At 43.5% G+C, this 15,230-nt stretch overlaps 1 protein-coding gene across 1 annotated transcript in view; it reads right to left on the bottom strand.

The window, feature by feature from the left end:
* Positions 1 to 15,230, bottom strand: part of RNF217 (ring finger protein 217) — a 99,264-nt gene that overhangs the window by 60,561 nt on the left and 23,473 nt on the right. The window lies entirely within an intron of this gene.

Genomic DNA, 15,230 nt, shown 5'->3' with positions numbered 1-15,230 from the left:
CACAGGGCCAAATTCTGTCCTCTGATACATGTTCATCAGCCATTTAAGGTGTTACCAAGGAAGATGTACTGTGGGATTGCACAAATGCAAGTGAAGGGAAAATTCTGGCCTGCAGAACTTTTAATACTGGTGAATATGGAGCTGGAAGAAATCAGTTACCTTCAAATTTCTCTTATTTTTTCTAGTGTCCCTCATGAGCAAAATCCCTATTAAATTGTGAATCCTCTACTCACTATAAGACTGATAATCCAAGACTAAAAGATTGAAAAAAATGCCTTTATTTTCCATTATATATTTCCCACTATTGCCAACCTCAGGAGATCAAAAATCATTAGTCAGACCTCCAAAAACATGAAGTTTTCTTTTCTTTCAAAGACTATATAGTGTGCTTTTTTGGTCTGTCTTTTGATTTTTTAATTCCCCCTTTCCATTGTGGGTGAGAGTGAGAAAAAAAAAAGATGACTTTGGCCCCGTTGAAAGAGCTCTCACCCGCACATCTGCCTGTCCCCGCCCAGCAGCTAATTTGTAGTAGTAGGATTTTATGTATGTATTTTGGATAATTTAGAATGAAGGATATAATAACGTAGCATGTATTTGATGTATGATTTAACCATATCCTGACAGCCACCCTTTTTGAATAGCAGAAAGGAATGGCCTAAGAGGTCATTGGTAGAAACGAATCAGACAGGCTGCCTGTGTCTGAACTGATGTTAAAGCAGGAACAGACCAGAACAGTCCTTATGGCTGATTATGGTCACCTTTTCTTTTAGGATAAGTTTTCATTACAGTATTTGCTATAAGGTCTTGTTTCTTATCTGCATTGCAAATGAAGTTGTGTAAAGTTCCTTTGTAACCATATAACCCTTTCTAAAATGTAATCCTGTCTGAAATTCTCTGTAAAATTGTTTGGTGTGAGTAAAGGATGTGTGCATGGTTAAGGATGAGTGCGAAAGCTATCACAAATGTCCAGATGCTCAAGAAGAAGTGAGAGACTTGGAGAGACAGCAGGAAACAATCAGAAAACATCTATTGTATCTGATGCTCTAGAGTTAGCAGCATTGACAACCTCAGAGGTGAGGCAAACACCCCCGAAGGCGAGACAACAAATAAGAGATAACAGCGGAAAACCCCAAGATTAACACAATTTAGGGACTAACAATTACAAAATGACATTGCAAAATCCATAGACTGAAGTGGGAATTTACAAGTGTAAAGTTGGGGTGTTTTGCCATAGGACTCTGGGTTCAGTCCTGCAAAGCCTTGGAGTGCGACTGACAGAACCCAGCTCCTCACTCTGTGCTCAATCAAACTGGCCAGTAGATTGACTCAAGCCACGACAGACTGGTAACTATAAGACCATCTGCGGAATGTGTGTGTGTGTGCACACATGCTAACTATTGTATTTTCAATAAATGCGGCTGAAAAGATCCCCTGAAAAGATCCTGTGTGCTTTTTATAATTCATCCCACACCCAGCTCCCACCCCATCAGCTCAGTCCACAAAGCTGCCCTCAGTTCTGCACTCACTCATACAGCTTCACCTCTGCTCCTCCTGAGGTTCCTCACCCCCCACTGCCATGGCTTCCAGACAGGGGGGACACTCCAAAGGGTCTTCACTTCCCCCCCACCCCCGCTCCTGGCCAGATGTTGCGGGGTAGGCAGGGGCAAAGGAACCATCCTGTCCCCATGGCTCACAGAAGGGGAGGGTACAGAGCCATCTTCACCCTCTCCTCCTATGAGGATGGCTTTAGGTTGCTCTGGGGTTGGAGGGATGGGGAGAGACAGCTCTGTCTGTAGCAGCTCTGATTAGCTATTCTGCCCCAAGAGGCAGGCAAGTGGCCAGACAGCCAACTTGCAGGCTCAAATTCACTACACGGGCACCAGTCAACCAAAATCACATCACTCCCCCAAAATTGTGAGAGTTAGTACCACTGTAATTTCTTATATAACTTTTATATTTATTTGGGTAGCTCTCAGAGTCCCCAGGATCCCACCACCCCAGCTGCTATGCTAACACTTTCCCAGTAGACATGAAGTAACAGGTGATAAACCAGAGGAGAAAGACAGTGGACAATAGTACTATAAGAGATTGTACAATTATTTAAATTTTCTATGTGCAACTTGTGATTCAACAGTAGAAACAGTGATTTTTTATAGAATTTAGCCTCTGATACAATTCCCCACCACCACACACTTGTACCTAAAATTCTTGCCCATCTCCCATTTCTTTATAAACTATATTCCTTTGTTACGTTTCATTTTCACTTTTCCTTTATTCATTCTTTTCCATAGTAGATCCATTAAAGTTCCTTCCCAATCTCTGCACTAGACTGCTTTTTCCTACCAACAATGTCCTATAGCCTTCTTACCAGAATCATCATGCTCCTTTCTCTCAAGAGGAAAATCTGTCCCAAGAAAATATGGGTAATTTGTTCCTGGTAGAGTTTCAGAAACTGAAGATTTCTCCACACACAAACTTGCACCGCAATAACTAAATCAGTTCTAATTTACACCTTATCTTATTTTAGAATGTGTTCTATTTTGCTTACGGATGTAAAAATTCAGTGTACGCTAAATCAGAACAGGACACTTATTCCTACATAACAGCATCCACAGAGACTTTCCCTGAAAACCGCCCCACTCCCCCAAGATATCAACTAGAACAGGTTTAATTACTGCAGTGCACGTTTGTATGTAGACGGACTCTGAGAGGGTTGAAGTCATGCTGCTGCATCTCTATAAGCGAAGTCTCTCATTTCCCCTCCCAAGCTCAGGCTATGCCTCTGGAAGGAATTCCTGCCCCATGTGATCCTGGAGTGGGGTGAAATAACCTAAGCCAAGTGCCTTACTCACTCCAGGCCTCCAGGGGTGGCATGCAGCCTAATTATATAAGTATGTAAATATTCACTATTCATTATCCTCAGACACTTCTTTGTTGATAAACAATAAAAAGGCATAAATCACACAAAAATCCAGTTGAGGCACTGGGAGAACAGGATTCTTGAACATTTTAGTATACAATCTGCTTACAGCAAGGAGTAGGGAGGCAAGTAAAGAAAAAGTGCTACATATACACCTGCAATACAAACACCTTTGATAAAAAAGTTTGACCTTTTGGACCTAACAGCATGTCTTAAACAATTTATAATACCCATTTAAGTGCATTCATCAGTTTAAATTCCCAAAGCTCATCTAGTTTTTATAGCTTTATTTATAGTTTGAAATTTGAAATTTAAACCCAATACGCCTTACCGACACTGGTTATAGCTCCCAAAGGAAAGAGTTGCAGGTACTGACCAAGTTCAGTAGCACCAGGGAAAGCATGGTCAGTACACAGGGTACAGCCACCTGAGGCCACGTCTAAGAGTGGGAGATTTGTGACTCCAGCTGGTAAAAGGAGTTGTGTAGGTTTTATGACCCATTACAACAATTTGCAACACATCCTGCTGCCTACTAACCCTCCACTGTCCTATGACTGCAAGGGTGTTAACTGTCCACTTCTTTTTAAGTGGTCTCCTACAACACTGTGCTTGATCTGTCCCACCTTGTATTTAGCTTGGACACCCTGGTTACCTTCTCTAGGCCTGACAAAGAGCTCTGTGAAGCTTGTAACCTTGCCCCTTCCACCAACAGAAGCTGGTCTAATTAAAGATATTACTTCACCCATCATGTCTCCTTCATACCTTGGGACCAACAAAGCTACAACACTAAATCAAATGTATACTGGCATTTTTTCTGGTAATCTTCTCTTCACCGTTCTACCTCCATTTTTCTTTGGATTTGAGCCACGAAGCCATGATAAAGGAAGAAAAGGGGAATGGGTTCACTGATAATTTTATAAATTACTTTTCAAAATTTAATTTTTTTAAATGTTTGTGTGTGTATATAGGTCAAAAACTGCTGATGTGTAAGTTGTGGTTCATATTTTATATGCTCAAAACTCAGACAGTTCAGTTATGATTTCCACAGAATCCCCTAAACTGGGCTCCTAAAAAGTGCGTGCTACAGAACTTTGCATTGATGCAACACAGGGTTTAAGGTGGCTTGAATACTTGAGAATTTAGCTCCAGTATGCTTCAGAACACTTGGAGACTGGAACTGAAATTGACAAGCTCCAGAGAAGGGTAGCAGAGGAACAATTTAGGAGGAGCATGGAGAGAGCCCCTGTTTTATGAACTACAAGTGTCTCAGAGCAGGATTTCTAATGTGCTTCAGAGTAGAAGTCCCTCCTACACGCATAAAGTGCCTTTTGTTAATTAATCCCTTTATGTTCTAAAACATATGAGTTTGCAGGGAGGGGGGTTTCAAATTTCAAAATGACTCTTTTCCACAGACTCTGTCAAATACAAGTCCAAAACTACTACCAAAGCTGATACGTTCTTCACACTCCATTTAGAAATCTTTGCTTACTGGATCAACTCAGTCTTCTGGGAGGTTAGCCAGAATCAGGTCCCTGTTTAAATCTGCAAATGAAATAATCTCTTCATTTACAGGTCACTGTAACCCAGCTGAATTCTTTTTATACTACTAAATTTCCAAAGGCAGCATTCATAAATTGTTGGCATACTTTTGCTGCCTAGCAAATGGAGTCCTCCTGCTCCAAGACTAGGATTCTTAGGTGCTGCAGTAATACAAATAAATGCATCACATCCATATATTATTAAAAATAGTGTGACAATAATAAAGTCAGATAGTAACAGAATTCTTTTAAACATAAGAAACTACATGCTAACAGTGCTCACAACAACGTTTATTGCACACTGCCCTTGTTATCAACTAGAATACTGAAATGGTTCAACTTTAAACATTTGATTGTCTCACCTAAATTAAACTGAAACAGGACCTACTGCCCCTCTATAATACATCACTTAGAAATCTTCATAACTCCAGTGCAGTTCTGTAGCTCAAAACTGTCTCAATTTTAGCAGTCCACATATGAAACTGCCCTTACTGGTCATAAAACTATGTTTCTCCCTTTGGCCAGGGAAGAAGTTATCAGCTGAGGCATCTAATTTGATAGTTCTTATATTTAAATGTTTGGGGGCCGGTGGCATGACATTCCTATTACCTGGCTCTTAACTCTAAAATTTACTTCCTCTTTTTGATCTAACATAAGCTAAATTTAACTCTCTAAGTATGGTTCAAACTTAGGTTTTTATCTGTGATAACTTGCTGGGGCAGAAAGAAAAGGAGTACTTGTGGAACCTAAGAGACTAACCAGTTTATTTGAGCATAAGCTTTCATGAGCTACAGCTCACTTTATCGGATGCATAAAGTGGAAAGTACAGTGAGGAGATTTTATATATACACACAGACCATGAAAAAATATACATTGTAAGGAGAGTGATCACTTAAGATGAGCTATTACCAGCAGGAGAGTGGGGTGGGGGGGAAGAGAAAACCTTTTGAAGTGATAATCAAGGTGGGCCATTTCCAGGAGTTAACAAGAATATCTGAGGAACGGGGGAGGGGGCGGAGAAGGGGGGAACAGTTTCACTTAGTATCATGACTCAACCACTCCCAGTCTCTATTCAAGCCTAAGTTAATTGTATCCAATTTGCAAATTAATTCCAATTCAGCAGTCTCTCGTTGGAGTCTGTTTTTGAAGTTTTTTTGTCGAAGGATACTCACTTTGAGATCAGAAATTGAGTGTCCAGAGAGATTGAAGTGTTCTCCGACTGGTTTATGAATGTTCTAATTCTTGATATCTGATTTGTGTCCATTTATTCTTTTACGTAGAGACTGTCCAGTTTGACCAATGTACATGGCAGAGGGGCATTGCTGGCACATGATGGCATATATCACATTGGTAGATGTGCAGGTGAACGAGCCTCTGATAGTGTGGCTGATGTGATTAGGCCCTGTGATGGTGTCCCCTGAATAGATATGTGAACACAGTTGGCAACGGGCTTTGTTGCAAGGATAGGTTCCTGGGTTAGTGGTTCTGTTGTGTGGTGTGTGGTTGCTGGTGAGTATTTGCTTCAGGTTGGGGGGCTGTCTGTAGGCAAGGACTGGCCTGTCTCCCAAGATTTGTGAGAGTGATGGGGCGTCCTTCAGGATAGGTTGTAGATCCTTGATGATGCGTTGGAGAGGTTTTAGTTGGGGGCTGAAGGTGACGGCTAGTGGCGTTCTGTTATTTTCTTTGTTAGGCCTGTCCTGTAGTAGGTGACTTCTGGGTACTCTTCTGGCTCTGTCAATCTGTTTCTTCACTTCAGCAGGTGGGTATTGTAGTTGTAAGAATGCTTGATAGAGATCTTGTAGGTGTTTGTCTCTGTCTGAGGGGTTGGAGCAAATGCGGTTGTATTGTAGAGCTTGGCTGTAGACAATGGACAGGTTGTTGATTCTGAATGTGTGCTCCTTATTGGGACAGTTATGCAATAGGGGAATATCTTTGGCTGCATAAAACATGAAATTTATTGTCTTTAAATGCAGTTTTCTGAATAAAGTAACTGTTAAAAGAATAGGGGTTTTGGTGTGTATTGTCTCAGTGAACTGCTCTGTTAAAAAGTCACCACTTTGTTCCATTTGTAAACTGCCTCCCATGTGAACTCAGCCTTGAATCTTGAAACTCAGGCTGTCTTCTTTCTGGTTCATACATAGTTGCCAGGAATAATAAAGATTCTCCAGATCAAATTCCACTCTCAGTTGCACATATGCAACCCCACTGTCTTTGTATTGGGTTGCACAGGTATAAATGGGGGCAGAATATGTTCTTGATGTTGAAAATTAATAATACTATTGGTGAATAAGAATATAATACAGCAAACTCTCTCAGCGCTTCAGACTCGTCACAGACAACAGGACTAAATAGTAGTTGAAAAAGACGGTTATCTTTTGTAATTGTTGTTCTTCACGACGTGTTGCTCATGTCCATTCCATTGTAGGTGTGTGTGCTCACCACACGCACCGATGCCGGAAGTTTTCCCCTCAATGGTATCCAGAAAGGACCGGCTCTGGCACCCTCTAGTGTGGTGAACGTATGCGCCGGTACAAGGGGCGCCACCCTCCCTAAGTTCCTTCTTGCCAGAACTCCAACAGAGGGGAAGGAGGGTGGGTCATGGAATAGACATAAGAAAAACATCTTGAAGAACAACAGTTATGAAAGGTAATCACCTTTTCTTCTTCGAGTGCTTGCTCATGTCCATTCCATTGTAGGTGACTCCCAAGCAGTACCACTGGAGGCAGGTAGGAGTTCATAGACATGTTGATTGCAACACAGCTTTGCCAAATACAGGGTCATCTCTGGCTTGCTGGGTGATGGGCGCAATGTGTCATGAACACGTGTACCGAAGACCATTTCAAAAGCTCCTGATGGGCCCTTGCATCATCCTGGGGAACCGTGTGAGAGGGCCCTGCTATCGCCTCATCAGGCGAAGATGAGGAGGAGGCAGGTACAGGAGGGTCTGCCAATTGCACCACTTCTGCTAGGAGAGTCTCTGCTGAGGCTGGCTGACCCTGGGGAGCCTGCTCTGACTCTGTGCCCGAGTTAGGGGTCGGGCAGGAGACTGTTGCTGACCATATTTCAGATGCCCCGAGACCGACCTATGTCCCTGTAATGGGGTGAAAACTCTCAGGGGTTCTATAGTTGCCAGGGGCCGGCCACTGGCTCTGGGGCCATGTAGCCACTGGTGGCCCAGACGGGAATGTCAATGCCCCCAGTGGGTGATGTTGGCCTGCAGGCAGGTTCTCCTCCTCGCTGTCCAAGCCTGAGGAGGGAGAGACTTGTCTGTGGTACTAAGAGGGTACCGAGGCCGCCTGTCTACCCCAATCCCATCGGCTCTGGCCATGGACCTCAACTGAGGACTTGTACGGAGGTGACGGCTCTCAGTGCCACAACCCCAGTGACCGACGGTGGCGTTTGGCAGATCGGCAACAGTACCCCAGCAATCAACACCTCACGCTTAGAGTGCGGTGCGGCTCCATAGATCGGGAACGGGAGTGAGAAGACTGACATCTCGGAGACCACCGACGTGCCCATGGTGATCTGTACCGGTGATCTACCGACGGGGCTTCAAGGACGGGCGTCTCGACCCTCTGGGACTTATGCCATGCCTCTGCGGGTCTGTGCCAGACTGCAGGCGATCAACACCTAGAGCCCGAGGAACACTGCCTAGAGTTCGGGGACCAAAGCCAGGAACTCTGACAGCAGACCTATGTCTGGGGGCTGGTGGCACTGTTCAGATGAGCGCTGGCAAGGCACCCCCTGCTGCAAGGAGCAGTGCCACACTGATGGAGACCACTGGAAGGGTCCCAAGGCAGGCTTACCTCTCAAACAGGTAACATCTCCTTGCTTTGGACATTAAGATGGAGTCATCTCCTCCTCCCTGTCTTTTCATGTTAACTGAAGTACAAAAGTTTATCATTCCCTTAAAGTTATAAATGAACCATCTACATCTAGAGAACAAACAGAATAAAGAGCATTGTAGATGTGTATGTAAAAACTATTTGACTTTCTGGTTTTTAGCTGCTAATTTCCTTTGTGAACTCTCACTGATGAATTGGAAGGACATGATGAGGAATGTAGCAGAGATCAGTGCATTGATAGTACTTGATGAGGCAAGGTTTTCAGTGTATATTGGCAAGAAACAGAACTTAATTCCATTGTCAGTAATGGGAAATGTTAGTGAAGCACTAATTCTGGTACTGTTCGTTTGTGATGTCTGACTGAATCTAAAGAACAAAGCCTTTTGCTTGGGGTGGGGGATTTGTATCTCAAACTCTGAAACAATGACCTATTCATGTAAAGAATAAATGTTCTAGTTTCATCAGTGCTAAACCAACAGTCTGAGATTGAATTCCTGTATTGACAGAATAGCTGCACCCCAGCCAGCAGCACTGTAAGTTTCCATGTTCTGCCTTGCCAATGTGACTCAAAAATAAACCTGAGGTACCATCTCAAGGGTGAGAGAGAGTAGCTGGGTAACTCAGTGTTCATGACCATTTGGTCCTTGGTGCCCCTGCTGAGTCCATCAATAAGTTTCCAAAAAAACCCAACAAAATTGGCAATGTGAAACTGTAGTGTATGTTTATTTTGGTATTTTTAGTATAGGCACCTAACAGCCACTAGTGTGAGCAACTTTCACTCACTACTGATGGACTGAATGGGATGTCGGTGAAAAGTTCTGTCTCCATTATCAATCCTAAGTCATATTCTGCCCCCTACTCCGTGTTACTTGACAGTAGCATTTCAGCCTTATAACGAATATATGAATGTGCTTCTTTTAGTCAGTGAAGCGTGATGTTCCTTATCGCCATGATAAAAATATGTAAGCCAGCGATGTGTATTGCAATCTACAGGCAATGGTAGTTCATCAGCATTTTAAAGTGGGTGTCACTAAAGGGGCTTGCCATGATTATTACAGAAGACGTAATACACCATGCACTTCAATAAATTTAACTGTATAATTTCAATCTCTAGCTATAACAAAGCCCTTTAATGAATGAGTTATTGCTGATAGTGGTAGTTAAGTGACTGTAAGCAAATTTATCCTAGATTACAGGCTCAGTAATAGCATGCATTCATCCTGTGCTCTCTGGGTCCATGTTATTTAGGAGAGAGAATGTTGACTGAATAGCTCAGGAGGCTGATAACAGAATACAGGGCTTTTCAGTTCTGGGTTACTCATTTAGACCTTATCTGTTTCAGTAATGAGTAAAAGCTGCTACCACCTGAAGGTTCTTAGGCGAAGGTAGAATGAGCCGAGGGTAGGGTTGCCAACCCTCCCGGATTGGTCAGGACTCTACTGGAATCAGCACAGATCTCGCAGTGACTACTGAAAGCAATCCAGGGATTTCCCTACACGCCCCCCATAGGGGTGATTATCCCCCCTGAATTTCCCCCCTCCCCCCCAGTTTTGTGAACTAGTTACATGCAGTGCTGCCAATTTAGTGATTGTTTGGAAATTTGAATTGAAATTGAAACATTAATATACACTTTAAAAGCATATAAAGTGTATGATAAAATGTGTACCAGAAAAAGTATAATAGATTTGAAAAGTATGAACATAGATTAGCTTCCTTATACAGCTGTTGCTTTTATGACCATGTCAGTGCATTCATTTTGGTGATGTTGGCCAAGCTAATAATTTCAAACTATGATTTGTAAGCAAAGTCTAAATGAGCTCTCCTTGACAGCTAGTGATGAGCTGGGGGGAAAGGCTTCAGGACCAGATTGTATTTACATTCACACCTAATCTACCTAGGTATCCAGCAAACAGAGCTGCGTTGCCCAAGTGATAGATATTGGCTGGGGTTGGGTTACAAATCACTTGAATGCAGGGGGTAAAGATATGTTGTTATTCTTATTGTATGAGTAAAGGGCAGTAGAACTGTACTTAGCCTCTGCTGATTGAGGGAATCAAGAGAGAGGGTGGGGGGCAAGTGTTTTGCTTGATGGTCTGCCTGAGTCACAAGTACTTTTAGACCTGCCCCTCTCCACTGTTTAAAGACAGAGATGATTAGGCTCCATAGATAGTCTTTTGTTCTAAGTGATCACTACACCTGAAATTACTGATAATCAGGTCTAAGTGCTTAGACCTGCGGTGGGACAGTGTTTCTATGGAAGAGACGGCCCAGTCTGCACTAGCACCGAGGTTTTCCCCACTGAAATCACTGAGAGCTGGGTGGAACCTCAAGAGACCAACCCACAGAGGTCATAGTGGCAGGTGGCAGCAGAAGGTGATGGCGCAGGGCCTTTGGCAACAGAGCCATGGAGTGAACGGTGCACAACGAACAACACTGGCCAGAGCGAACAGTGAGCAGCTGGAGGAATGAACAACGTGCCTTCTTGCCCCCCACATGGGAGGTGAACTCATGTGAAAGCACCTCTGAACTCTGAAGTCTCCACTGACCAAGGATACTACCAGTAAGTGTTAATGAGGTTGTTAAGAATCCTGGAGACACAACACAGTTCATGCAAACAAACATGGCCATGGCATCATACTTTCTATTTAAGCAATAGATACCACACACTACAAACTGGAGGCCAATGTTAAGCGCATTGTCACTTGTTCATCCTGAAATTGAACACTGATTCCAAACAAGACCAGCAAACACTCTATCTTTCTGCAAGAAACACTGCTGACTGGCTAGACGCATGTGGTGCAACAGTGAAAGACTCAATAGTTGAAAAAGTGAAGAACTCTCTCACCACATTCAAAAAATTTGCATACATGGCTGATGAATGCACCAGTGCAAATGGTCATCCAGTATTAAGTCATTGTGTACGTTATTTTGATGTCAGTGGTAGGCCAGTAGATGCATTTCTAGATGTTCAAGTTATAGAAGACAGATTGGCTGTATCTGTGACAACCCACATCTTAGAAGAATTAAATGCTTATCAATGGGACTCCAAACAGATGGCTGCTTGTGCATTTGATGGAGCTGCAAACTTCTCTGGAAGACATGATGGACCACAAGCTTTGCTCAGAGAAAAGTGTAACCCTAATCTCTCCTATACACACTACAGAGGCCATCTTCTCCAACTAGCGCTAGTACGAGCTGCAGACTCTTCCAAAAGACATTAAAAAAAGCTATAAATTTAACGTCTTTATTATATTTTTTTCAGCAAGAGTCCAAAAAGACTGACTATCTTGGAAAATATAGACGGTACATGGGACTGAAATTCAAATTAGTCCAACTTAGGAAAACCCTCTGGCTTTCTCATGAGCTATCCTTGGCTGTTGTCTTAAAATTACTCCAGCCATTATTACCAGCTTTGGAAAGTATCTACCAAGATGGGATGGATCTAAGTAGTGAGGCTGGTGGATTACTTTTGCTACTATGTTCAGAGAAGACTATTGCCATTCTCTCTCGTAAGCCTTCTGTTGAAACCACTTGGGTTATTAAACAATGACATCCAGGCATCTGCTACAACAGTTGTCCAGCAATAGAAGCTACATTTGGATCAATCAGAGAGCTATCCATTGAAAAAGTACTGGAAGAAGCAAAGACTTCAGTCCAGAAGTTGACTAATGGCATTTATAGTGAATCCTTAAGTGAAGAGGACAAGTAATGTTTGTTAAGACAACTGAAAAAGTACACAGACTTGATTCTTAAAAATCTACAACAGCAACTTCTAGATTCTACTCAATCTCTGCGTAGCTTTTACAGATCCCTGTCTTATAAAACACCAACAGCTGAGTGGAGTGAGACACTACCAGCAATGGGGCTGCCATGTGCTCAGGACAGAATAGAGAATTTGAACAGAGTGGAATATCATACAACGAATGAATGAAGATTTGACTTCAACTTCTTTTTTATCAGCACTAGTGGCTCGACCCGATCTGTATGCTATGTTTCGTGGGCTGAAAGAAGTAGGAATTCATCTCTTGCTACTCCCAGTCACAACAGCTACAGTTGAGCATTCTTTTTCATCATTGAATAGAATTTTGTGTTTTGAAAGAAGTCGCCTTCTGCCTGATCATGTGAATGAACTAATGAGCATATCAATTGAAGGAATGGAAGTACCGGACACACGAGAAGCCACCAAAGATGAACGCATTGCATTCAAGAAGTTCATTAACAGAGTTGTGCAAAATTATAACAAGAAACCAAGAAGGATATAGAATTAGTGCTTCATAGAAGGCTTGAATAGCCAACTTTAATTTGTGTGCTGATTTCAAAAATCTAATAAAATGGTCATGAAACATTTTTCAGTTTTTACTATGGTGCTATACAGCCCACCTTCACCCTCACGGTCTCACCCCTCATCGGCCCTGCCCCCCCCCATAAATTTGAACGCCCCCCAATTGCAATTCCTGGGGAAAACACTGAATCCAGGAGATTTTAATAGGCTGCTGAAAGTCTGGTTGGTGGCACAGCAAGGCTAAGGCAGGGTCCCTACGTGCCTGGCTCCATGCCACTCCCAGAAGCAGCCGGCACGTCTGGCTCCTAGGCGTAGAGGCGGCCACGGGAGCTCCATGCACTTTCCCCGCCCTGACCACCAACTCTGCAGCTTCTATTGGCTTGGAACCCCAGCAAATGGGAGCTATGGGTGCAGCACCTGCAGGCAGGGGCAGCGTATGGAGCCACTGGCCGCTCCTGAGCCTAGGAACCGGAGGAACAACCCAATCGCTTCTAGGAGTCACCTGAGATAAGCGCAGCCTGGAGCCAACACCCTGACCTCCCCCCTCCTCCACGCCAACCCTCTGCCCCAGCCCTGAGTCCCCTCCCACACTCAAGCTCCATCCTGGAGCCCTCTCCTGCCCCCCAAATCCCTCATCCCTAGCCCCACCCCAGAGCCCACACCCGCTCCAGCACTCCAATCCTCTGCCCCAGCCCAGTGAAAGTGAGTGAGGGTGTGGGACAGCGAGCTGGGGGGTGGGAATGGACTGAGCGAGGGCAGGGCCTTGGAGAAGGGGCAGGGCAGGGGCATGGCCTCTGGGAAGGGGCAGGGCAAGGGTGTTCGGTTTTGTGCGATTACAAAGTTAACAACCCTAGCTGTGGGCTCCTTCCGCAATGAAGTGTTCGCAACACAGAAGTCACCACTAGCATAAACTGGCATCCTCACACTGAATGTACGTGGGGATTGAACTGAAACAATCTGTCCAGGGTGCAATTTCAGAACACCCGTGCGGGCTCTCTGTGCCTGTGCTTTACTTGTTCTGTGGGTGAAGGGATAACTTTGGGCTCCAGGGTGGCTGCTGCTCTGGCACCACAGTGTGACAATCATCCTCTCTCTCTCTCTCTTTCTCTGCAGGAAAGAGAAAGATGTTGAGAATTCTGGCTATGACATTGTGACTATCTCCCAGGGGGTGTTTTTTTTAAAGTGTGACTTCTAACAATAAATGATGGCTGCCCAGTTTGTAAAGGAACTTTATCGTTAATGTCTGATTCAACACACAAATCATGCTACCATTGGGTATCCATTCATTTAGTATTAAGCAGATGGTCTGACAAGCAGCTAATTAGCATGCCAGCTGCTAAATACAAAGCACTTCTGAAGCACTCCAGTGCTACCACTTAAAATGGAAGAATTTCTTACTTTTACTAGTGTTTTTGTTCTTCAGGCCCAGGAACCAAGCTGCACATTTCAGTGATGCCACACTCCACAGCCTAACTGTTCAGCATGTTTGTATTGTAGGCAGGATTAAAAATAAGAAAAAAAAGTGTCGGTTAAGTTTTGGTGTAATTCCAAGGAACAGCTGGCTAACTTTCCCCAAAATATTTCAGTGGGCTCTAGATGTAGTTGTGTAACCACAGTAACCTGTAAAAGGGTTTGAACGGGAAACCAAAATTGTGGTTAGGCTTTCCCCAAAACTTCTAAGACCATCTTTGCTCATTACAATTTTCCATGCTTTCTGAGGCTACCAACCGTGTTGGCTGCTGCATGGTTAGGCATCTGTCCCACCACAGGGCCTGGCCACGGCTGCCACCTTTGTGGCAGTTTCTGCTATTGGAACTACCGTGGCTGCATTCCTACATCACCCACCAGTGCTGCTAAGAGTATAGTATGTGTGACTTTATTTACTCTTAAATCACTCTTCACGCATATTGGGTGAGTACAGTGATCAGACAGTATCAAATAATACTTTAGTGTGAGAAGGCTACTAACAGTAGGGACAAAGCATGACCCAGAAGTAAAGGATTTTTAAAACATCAAAAGGTCTACAGGCATGCCTACACTTTGCTTCCTCCCCCTCTCCTCCCTCCCAACCCCCTTCCAGTTAAGCTCCGGAATAGCATTCCAAAGGAGGCTGTGGAATCCCTATCATTGGACGTTTTTAAGAACAGATGGGACAAACATGTCAGGGATGGTGTAGATTTATTCAGTCCTGCCTCAGCACAGGGAGCTGGATTTGATTTCTCAAGGTCCCTTGCAGCCCTTCATTTCTATGATACTAAACCAATATTTATATAGTACACTACCAATAATCAATTTATATATCATATTAAATTACTGAGCAGCTCCACATCCTTCAAAAGAAGCCCTAAATTAAACATTTAACTCTTCCATGTTTAGAAATTCTTCATTAAAACTACAAATTTGATTTTTAACTATGACAAGACTGAAATCTATCTGCACAGTACTTCTATGATGGTCTTTCGAGGAATACTTTTTTTTATTTGCAGTTTTTGGAGTAGCAGCCATGCCATCTGTATCTGCAAAAAGAACAGAAGTACTTGTGGCACCTTAGAGGCTAACAAATTTATTTGAGCAGAAGCTTTCGTGGGCTACAGCCCACTTCATCAGATGCCTAGAATGGAACATATAGTAAGAAGATTATATAT

Source organism: Lepidochelys kempii, chromosome 3, assembly GCF_965140285.1.
Source record: "Lepidochelys kempii isolate rLepKem1 chromosome 3, rLepKem1.hap1, whole genome shotgun sequence".
Taxonomy (NCBI): domain Eukaryota; kingdom Metazoa; phylum Chordata; order Testudines; family Cheloniidae; genus Lepidochelys; species Lepidochelys kempii.
This window is presented reverse-complemented; position numbering and strand designations above follow the sequence as displayed.